Raw genomic sequence first — 8,471 nt, forward strand, 5'->3', positions numbered from 1 at the left:
GCCGAAATAGCTCAGTTGGGAGAGCGTTTGACTGAAGATCTAAAGGTCCCTGGTTCGCACCCGGGTTACGGCATATTCATAAAGCGATTTTTTTAGCCGTTGTGCATAACAATACAAATGGGAATTGAGACAGCGTTGTAAGCTTTTCTGTTATTTCCGCGATACGCCACTGTTTAACATTCATAGAAGCACGCGCAGCGTATAGCTAATTTAGAGCGATTTTTTTAAAAACAAGTTTACTTACTGCGGACACCTCAGACGGCGGTTCGTGGGAACTCAGCCATAGCGTAGCGCATCATGATTTTGCTTCTCTTTCCGCCGATATAGGTGAGTTGGGAGAGATTTAGACTGAATATCTAAAGGTCCCTGGTTGGATTGTGGGTTTCGGCGTATTCATAGTGCGTATTTTTTAGTCGTTGTGCACAACAATACAAATAGCAATTCAGACAGCAATGTGAGCTTTTCCGTTACTTCCGCCATACGCCACTGTTTAACATTATAGTAGCGTGCGACGCCTAAGGCAAATGGTGGAGCGAATATTTTTAAAAGAAGTTTCCTTACTGCGGGTACCTTGGACGGCGGTTCCTGGGAACCCAGCCATCGCATAGCGCCTCATGATTTTGTTACTCGTTCCGCTGAAATAGGTGAGTTGGGAGAGCGTTAGACTGAATATCTAAAGGTCTCTGGTTGGATCCTGGGTTTCGGCATATTGATAGTGCATTTTTTTAGCCGTTGTTCATAACAATACAAATAGCAATTCAGACAGCAATGTGAGCTTTTCTGTTACTTCCGTGATACGCCACTCTTTAACATTAATAGAAGCGTGCGTAGCCTACGGCAAACGGTGGAGCGAATATTTTTAAAAGAAGGTTCCTTCCTGTGCATACATCAGACGGCGGTTCGTGGGAACCCAGCTATCGCTTAGCGCCTCATGTTTTTGTTACTCGTTCCGCCGAAACGGGTGAGTTGGGAGAGCGTTAGACTGAATATCTAAAGGTCTCTGGTTGGATCCTGGGTTTCGGCATATTCATAGTGCGTTTTTTTAGCCGTTGTGCATAACAATACAAATAGGAATTCCGACAGCAATGTGAGCTTTTCCGTTACTTCCGCGATACGCCACTGTTTAACATTAATAGAAGCGTGCGTAGCCCACGGCAAATGGTGGAGCGAATATTTTTAAAAGAAGTTTCCTTACTGCGGATACCTTAGGCGGCGGTTCGTGGGAACCCAGGCATAGCGTAGCGCCTCATGATTTCGCTTCTCGTTCCGCCGAAATAGGTGAGTTGGGCGAGCGTTAGACTGAATATCTAAAGGTCTCTGGTTGGATCCTGGGTTTTGGCATTATCATAGTGCGTTTTGTAGCCGTTGTGCATAACAATACAAATAACAATTCCGACAGCAATTTGAGCTTTTCCGATACTTCCGCGATACGCTACTGTTTAACTTTAATAGAAGCGTGCGCAGCCTACGGCAAATGGTGGAGCGAATATTTTAGAAAGAAGTTTCCTTACTGCGGATACCTTAGGCGGCGGTTCGTGGAAACCCAGCCATCGCTTAGCGCCTCACGATTTTGTTACTCGTTCCGCCGAAATAGGTGAGTTGGGAGAGCGTTAGACTGAATATCTAAAGGTCTGTGGTTGGATCCTGGGTTTCAGCATATTCATAGTGCGTTTTTTTAGCCGTTGTGAATAAGAATACAAATAGCAATTCAGACAGCAATGTGAGCTTTTCTGTTACTTCCGCGATACGCCACTGTTTAACATTAATAGAAGCGTGCGTAGCCTACAGCAAATGGTGGAGCGAATATTTTTAAAAGAAGTTTCCTTACTGTGGATACCTTAGGCGGCGGTTCGTGGGAACCCAGCCATAGCGTAGCGCCTCATGATGTTGCTTCTCGTTCCGCCGAAATAGGTGAGTTGGGAGAGATTTAGACTGAATATCTAAAGGTCCCTGGTTGGATTGTGGGTTTCGGCATATTCATAGTGCGTATTTTTTAGTCGTTGTGCACAACAATACAAATAGCAATTCAGACAGCAATGTGAGCTTTTCCGTTACTTCCCCGACACGCCACTGTTTAACATTAATAGAAGCGTGCGTAGAGTACAGCTAATGTTGGAGCGAATGTTTTAAAAAGAAGTTTCCTTACTGCGGATACCTTAGGCGGCGGTTCGTGGGAACCCAGGCATAGCGTAGCGCCTCATGATTTTGCTTCTCGTTCCGCCGAAATAGGTGAGTTGGGAGAGCGTTAGACTGAATATATAAAGGTCCGTGGTTGGATTCAGGGTTTCGGCATATTCAAAGTGCGTTTTTAAGCCGTTGTGCATAATAGTACAAATAGCAATTCAGACAGCAATGTGAGCTTTTCTGTTACTTCCGCGATACGCCACTGTTTAACATTAATAGAAGCGTGCGTAGAGTACAGCTAATGTTGGAGCGAATGTTTTAAAAAGAAGTTTCCTTACTGCGGATACCTTAGGCGGCGGTTCGTGGGAACCCAGGCATAGCGTAGCGCCTCATGATTTTGCTTCTCGTTCCGCCGAAATAGGTGAGTTGGGAGAGCGTTAGACTGAATATATAAAGGTCCGTGGTTGGATTCTGGGTTTCGGCATATTCATAGTGCGGTTTTTTAGCCGTAGTGAATAAGAATACAAATAGCAATTCAGACAGCAATGTGAGCTTTTCCGTTACTTCAGCGATACGCCACTGTTTAACATTTATAGAAGCGTGCGACGCCTACGGCAAACGGTGGAGCGAATATTTTGAAAAGAAGTTTCCTTACTGAGCATACCTTAGACGCCGGTTCGTGGGAACCCAGCTATCGCTTAGCGCCTCATGTTTTTGTTACTCGTTCCGGCGAAACGGGTGAGTTGGGAGAGCGTTAGACTGAATATATAAAGGTCCGTGGTTGGATTCTGGGTTTCGGCATATTCATAGTGCGTTTTTTTAGCCGTTGTGCATAACAATACAAATAGGAATTCCGACAGCAATGTGAGCTTTTCCGTTACTTCCGCGATACGCCACTGTTTAACATTAATAGAAGCGTGCGTAGCCCACGGCAAATGGTGGAGCGAATATTTTTAAAAGAAGTTTCCTTACTGCGGATACCATAGGCGGCGGTTCGTGGGAACCCAGGCATAGCGTAGCGCCTTATGATTTTGCTTCTCGTTCCGCCGAAATAGGTGAGTTGGGAGAGCGTTAGACTGAATATCTAAAGGTCTCTGGTTGGATCTTGGGTTTCGGCATACTCATAGTGCGTTTTTTTAGCCGTTGTGCATAACAATACAAATAGCAATTCAGACAGCAGTGTGAGCTTTTCTGTTACTTCCGCGATACGCCACTGTTTAACATTAATAGAAGCGTGGGTAGCCTACGGCAAATGGTGGAGCGAATGTTTTTAAAAGAAGTTTCCTTACTGCGGATACCTTAGGCGGCGGTTCGTGGAAACCCAGCCATCGCTTAGCGTCTCATGATTTTGTTACTCGTTCCGCCGAAATAGGTGAGTTGGGAGAGCGTTAGACTGAATATCTAAAGGTCTGTGGTTGGATTCTGGGTTTCGGCATATTCATAGTGCGTTTTTTTAGCCGTTGTGCATAACAATACAAATGGGAATTCAGACAGCATTGTAAGCTTTTCTGTTATTTTCGCGATACGCCACTGTTTAACATTAATAGAAGCGTGCGTAGCGTATAGCTAATGTTGGAGCGATTTTATTAAAAGAAGTTTACTTACTACGGATTCCTTAGACCGCGGTTCGTGGGAACTCAGCCATAGCGTAGCGCCTCATGATTTTGCTTCTCGTTCCGCCGAAATGGGGGAGTTGGGAGAGCGTTAGACTGAATATCTAAAGCTCTCTGGTTGGATCCTGGGTTTCGGCATACTCATAGTGCGTTTTTTTAGCCGTTGTGCATAACAATACAAATATCAATTCAGAAAGAAATATGAGCTTTTCTGTTACTTCCGCGATACGCCACTGTTTAACATTAATAGAAGCGTGCGTAGAGTACAGCTAATGTTGGAGGGAATGTTTTTAAAAGAAGTTTCCTTACTGAGCATACCCTAGACGCCGGTTCGTGGAATCCAGCCATCGCTTACCGCCTCATGATTTTGCTTCTCGTTCCGCCGAAATAGGTGAGTTGGGAGAGCGTTATACTGAATATCTAGAGGTCTGTGGTTGGATCCTGGGTTTCGGCATATTCATAGTGCGTTTTTTTAGCCGTTGTGAATAAGAATACAAATAGCAATTCAGACAGCAATGTGAGCTTTTCTGTTACTTCCGCGATACGCCACTGTTTAACATTAATAGAAGCGTGCGTAGCCTACAGCAAATGGTGGAGCGAATATTTTAGAAAGAAGTTTCCTTACTGCGGATACCTTAGGTGGCGGTTCGTGGAAACCCAGCCATCGCTTAGCGCCTCATGATATTGTTACTTGTTCCGCCAAAATAGGTGAGTTGGGAGAGCGTTAGACTGAATATGTAAAGGTCCCTGGTTGGATTCTGGGTTTCGGCATTTTCACAGTGCGTTTTTTTAGCCGTTGTGCCTAACAACACAAATAGCAATTCAGACAGCACTGTCAGCTTTCCTGTTACTTCCGCGATAAGTTACTGTTTAACATTAATAGAAGCGTGCGTAGCCTACGGCGAATGGTGCAGTGAATATTTTTATAAGAAGTTTCTTTACTGCGGATACCTTAGGCGGCGGTTCGTGGGAACCCAACCATAGCGTAGCGCCTCATGATTTTGCTTCTCGTTGCGCCGAAATAGGTGAGTTGGGCGAGCGTTAGGCTGAATATCTAAAGGTCTGTGGTTGGATCCTGGGTTTCGGCATATTCATAGTGCGTTTTTTTAGCCGTTGTGAATAAGAATACAAATAGCAATTCAGACAGCAATGTGAGCTTTTCTGTTACTTCCGCGATACGCCACTGTTTAACATTAATAGAAGCGTGCGTAGCCTACAGCAAATGGTGGAGCGAATATTTTAGAAAGAAGTTTCCTTACTGCGGATACTTTAGACGGCGGTTGGTGGGAACCCAGCCATCGCATAGCGCCTCATGATTTTGTTGCTCGTTCCGCCGAAATAGCTCAGTTGGGAGAGCGTTTGACTGAAGATCTAAAGGTCCCTGGTTCGCACCCGGGTTACGGCATATTCATAAAGCGATTTTTTTAGCCGTTGTGCATAACAATACAAACGGGAATTCAGACAGCATTGTAAGCTTTTCTGTTATTTTCGCGATACGCCACTGTTTAACATTAATAGAAGCATGCGTAGCGTATAGCTAATGTTGGAGCGATTTTATTAAAACAAGTTTACTTACTACGGATTCCTTAGATCGCGGTTCGCGGGAACTCAGCCATAGCGTAGCGCCTCATGATTTTGCTTCTCGTTCCGCCGAAATAGGTGAGTTGGGAGAGCGTTAGACTGAATATCTAAAGCTCTCTGGTTGGATCCAGGGTTTCGGCATACTCATAGTGCGTTTTTTTAGGCGTTGCGCATAACAATACAAATATCAATTCAGACAGCAATATGAGCTTTTCTGTTACTTCCGCGATACGCCAATGTTTAACATTAATAGAAGCGTGCGTAGAGTACAGCTAATTTTGGAGCGAATGTTTTTAAAAGAAGTTTCCTTACTGAGCATACCCTAGACGCCGGTTCGTGGAATCCAGCCATCGCTTAGCGCCTCATGATTTTGCTTCTCGTTCCGCCAAAATAGGTGAGTTGGGAGAGCGTTATACTGAATATCTAAAGGTCTCTCGTTGGATCCTGGGTTTCGGCATATTGATAGTGCGTTTTTTAGCCGTTGTGCATAACAATACAAAGAGCAATTCAGACAGCATTGTGAGCTTTTCTGTTACTTCCGCGATACGCTACTGTTTAGCATTAATGGAAGCGTGCGCAGCCTACAGCGAATGCTGCAGCGAATATTTTTTTAAAAAGCTTCCTTACTGCGGATACCTTAGGTGGCGGTTCGTGGAAACCCAGCCATCGCTTAGCGCCTCATGATATTGTTACTCGTTCCGCCAAAATAGGTGAGTTGGGGGAGCGTTAGACTGAATATGTAAAGGTCCCTGGTTGGATTCTGGGTTTCGGCATTTTCACAGTGCGTTTTTTTAGCCGTTGTGCATAACAACACAAATAGCAATTCAGACAGCACTGTCAGCTTTCCTGTTACTTCCGCGATAAGTTACTGTTTAACGTTAATAGAAGCGTGCGTAGCCTAGGGCGAATGGTGCAGTGAATATTTTTAAAAGAAGTTTCTTTACTGCGGATACCTTAGGCGGCGGTTCGTGGAAACCCAGCCATCGCTTAGCGCCTCATGATTTTGTTACTCGTTCCGCCGAAATAGGTGAGTTGGGAGAGCGTTAGACTGAATATCTAAAGGTCTGTGGTTGGATCCTGGGTTTCGGCATATTCATAGTGCGTTTTTTTAGCCGTTGTGAATAAGAATACAAATAGCAATTCAGACAGCAATGTGAGCTTTTCTGTTACTTCCGCGATACGCCACTGTTTAACATTAATAGAAGCGTGCGTAGCCTACAGCAAATGGTGGAGCGAATATTTTAGAAAGAAGTTTCCTTACTGCGGATACCTTAGGCGGCGGTTCGTGGAAACCCAGCCATCGCTTAGCGCCTCATGATTTTGTTACTCGTTCCGCCGAAATAGGTGAGTTGGGAGAGCGTTAGACTGAATATCTAAAGGTCTGTGGTTGGATCCTGGGTTTCGGCATATTCATAGTGCGTTTTTTTAGCCGTTGTGAATAAGAATACAAATAGCAATTCAGACAGCAATGTGAGCTTTTCTGTTACTTCCGCGATACGCCACTGTTTAACATTAATAGAAGCGTGCGTAGCCTACAGCAAATGGTGGAGCGAATATTTTAGAAAGAAGTTTCCTTACTGCGGATACTTTAGACGGCGGTTGGTGGGAACCCAGCCATCGCTTAGCGCCTCATGATTTTGTTGCTCGTTCCGCCGAAATAGCTCAGTTGGGAGAGCGTTTGACTGAAGATCTAAAGGTCTCTGGTTCGCACCCGGGTTTCGGCATATTCATAATGCGATTTTTTTAGCCGTTGTGCATAACAATACAAATGGGAATTCAGACAGCATTGTAAGCTTTTCTGTTATTTTCGCGATACGCCACTGTTTAACATTAATAGAAGCATGCGTAGCGTATAGCTAATGTTGGAGCGATTTTGTTAAAACAAGTTTACTTACTACGGATTCCTTAGATCGCGGTTCGTGGGAACTCAGCCATAGCGTAGCGCCTCATGATTTTGCTTCTCGTTCCGCCGAAATATGTGAGTTGGGAGAGCGTTAGGCTGAATATCTAAAGGTCTCTGGTTGGATCCTGGGTTTTGGCGTTATCATAGTACGTTTTTTTAGCCGTTGTGCATAACAATACAAATAACAATTCCGACAGCAATTTGCGCTTTTCCGATACTTCCGCGATACGCTACTGTTTAACATTAATAGAAGCGTGCGCAGCCTACAGCAAATGGTGGAGCGAATATTTTAGAAAGAAGTTTCCTTACTGCGGATACCTTAGGCGGCGGTTCGTGGAAACCCAGCCATCGCTTAGCGCCTCATGATTTTGTTACTCGTTCCGCCGAAATAGGTGAGTTGGCAGAGCGTTAGACTGAATATCTAAAGGTCTGTGGTTGGATCCTGGGTTTCGGCATATTCATAGTGCGTTTTTTTAGCCGTTGTGCATAACAACACAAATAGCAATTCAGACAGCACTGTCAGCTTTTCTGTTACTTCTGCGATAAGTTACTGTTTAACATTAATAGAAGCGTGCGTAGCCTACGGCGAATGGTGCAGTGTATATTTTTAAAAGAAGTTTCTTTACTGCGGATACCTTAGGCGGCGGTTCGTGGGAACCCAACCATAGCGTAGCGCCACATGATTTTGCTTCTCGTTGCGCCGAAATAGGCGTGTTGGGCGAGCGTTAGACTGAATATCTAAAGGTCTCTGGTTGGATCCTGGGTTTTGGCATTATCATTGTGCGTTTTTTTAGCCGTTGCGCATAACAATACAAATAACAATTCCGACAGCAATTTGAGCTTTTCCGATACTTCTGCGATACGCTACTGTTTAACATTAATAGAAGCGTGCGCAGCCTACAGCAAATGGTGGAGCGAATATTTTAGAAAGAAGTTTCCTTACTGCGGATACCTTAGGCGGCGGTTCGTGGAAACCCAGCCATCACTTAGCGCCTCATGATTTTGTTACTCGTTCCGTCGTAATTTGTGAGTTGAGAGAGCGTTAGACTGAATATCTAAAGGTCCCTGGTTGGATTCTGGGTTTCGGCATATTCATAGTGCGTTTTTTTAGCCGTTGTGAATAAGAATACAAATAGCAATTCAGACAGCAATGTGAGCTTTTCTGTTACTTCCGCGATACGCCACTGTTTAACATTAATAGAAGCGTGCGTAGCCTACAGCAAATGGTGGAGCGAATATTTTAGAAAGAA

General features: G+C 44.5%; 3 non-coding genes across 3 annotated transcripts; all 3 read left to right on the top strand.

Annotated features, from left to right (window-relative positions):
* TRNAF-GAA (transfer RNA phenylalanine (anticodon GAA)) lies at positions 1–73 on the top strand. The gene has a single exon. It is a non-coding gene; the product is annotated as a tRNA-Phe (tRNA).
* A 4,996-nt stretch (positions 74–5,069) lies between these two features.
* On the top strand, positions 5,070–5,142 carry TRNAF-GAA (transfer RNA phenylalanine (anticodon GAA)). Its single transcript has one exon. It is a non-coding gene; the product is annotated as a tRNA-Phe (tRNA).
* A 1,827-nt stretch (positions 5,143–6,969) lies between these two features.
* TRNAF-GAA (transfer RNA phenylalanine (anticodon GAA)) lies at positions 6,970–7,042 on the top strand. The gene has a single exon. It is a non-coding gene; the product is annotated as a tRNA-Phe (tRNA).
* The last annotated feature ends 1,429 nt before the right edge of the window (positions 7,043–8,471 follow it).

The sequence above is a fragment of the Dermacentor variabilis genome, unplaced genomic scaffold (genome assembly GCF_050947875.1).
Source record: "Dermacentor variabilis isolate Ectoservices unplaced genomic scaffold, ASM5094787v1 scaffold_13, whole genome shotgun sequence".
NCBI classification, from domain to species: domain Eukaryota; kingdom Metazoa; phylum Arthropoda; class Arachnida; order Ixodida; family Ixodidae; genus Dermacentor; species Dermacentor variabilis.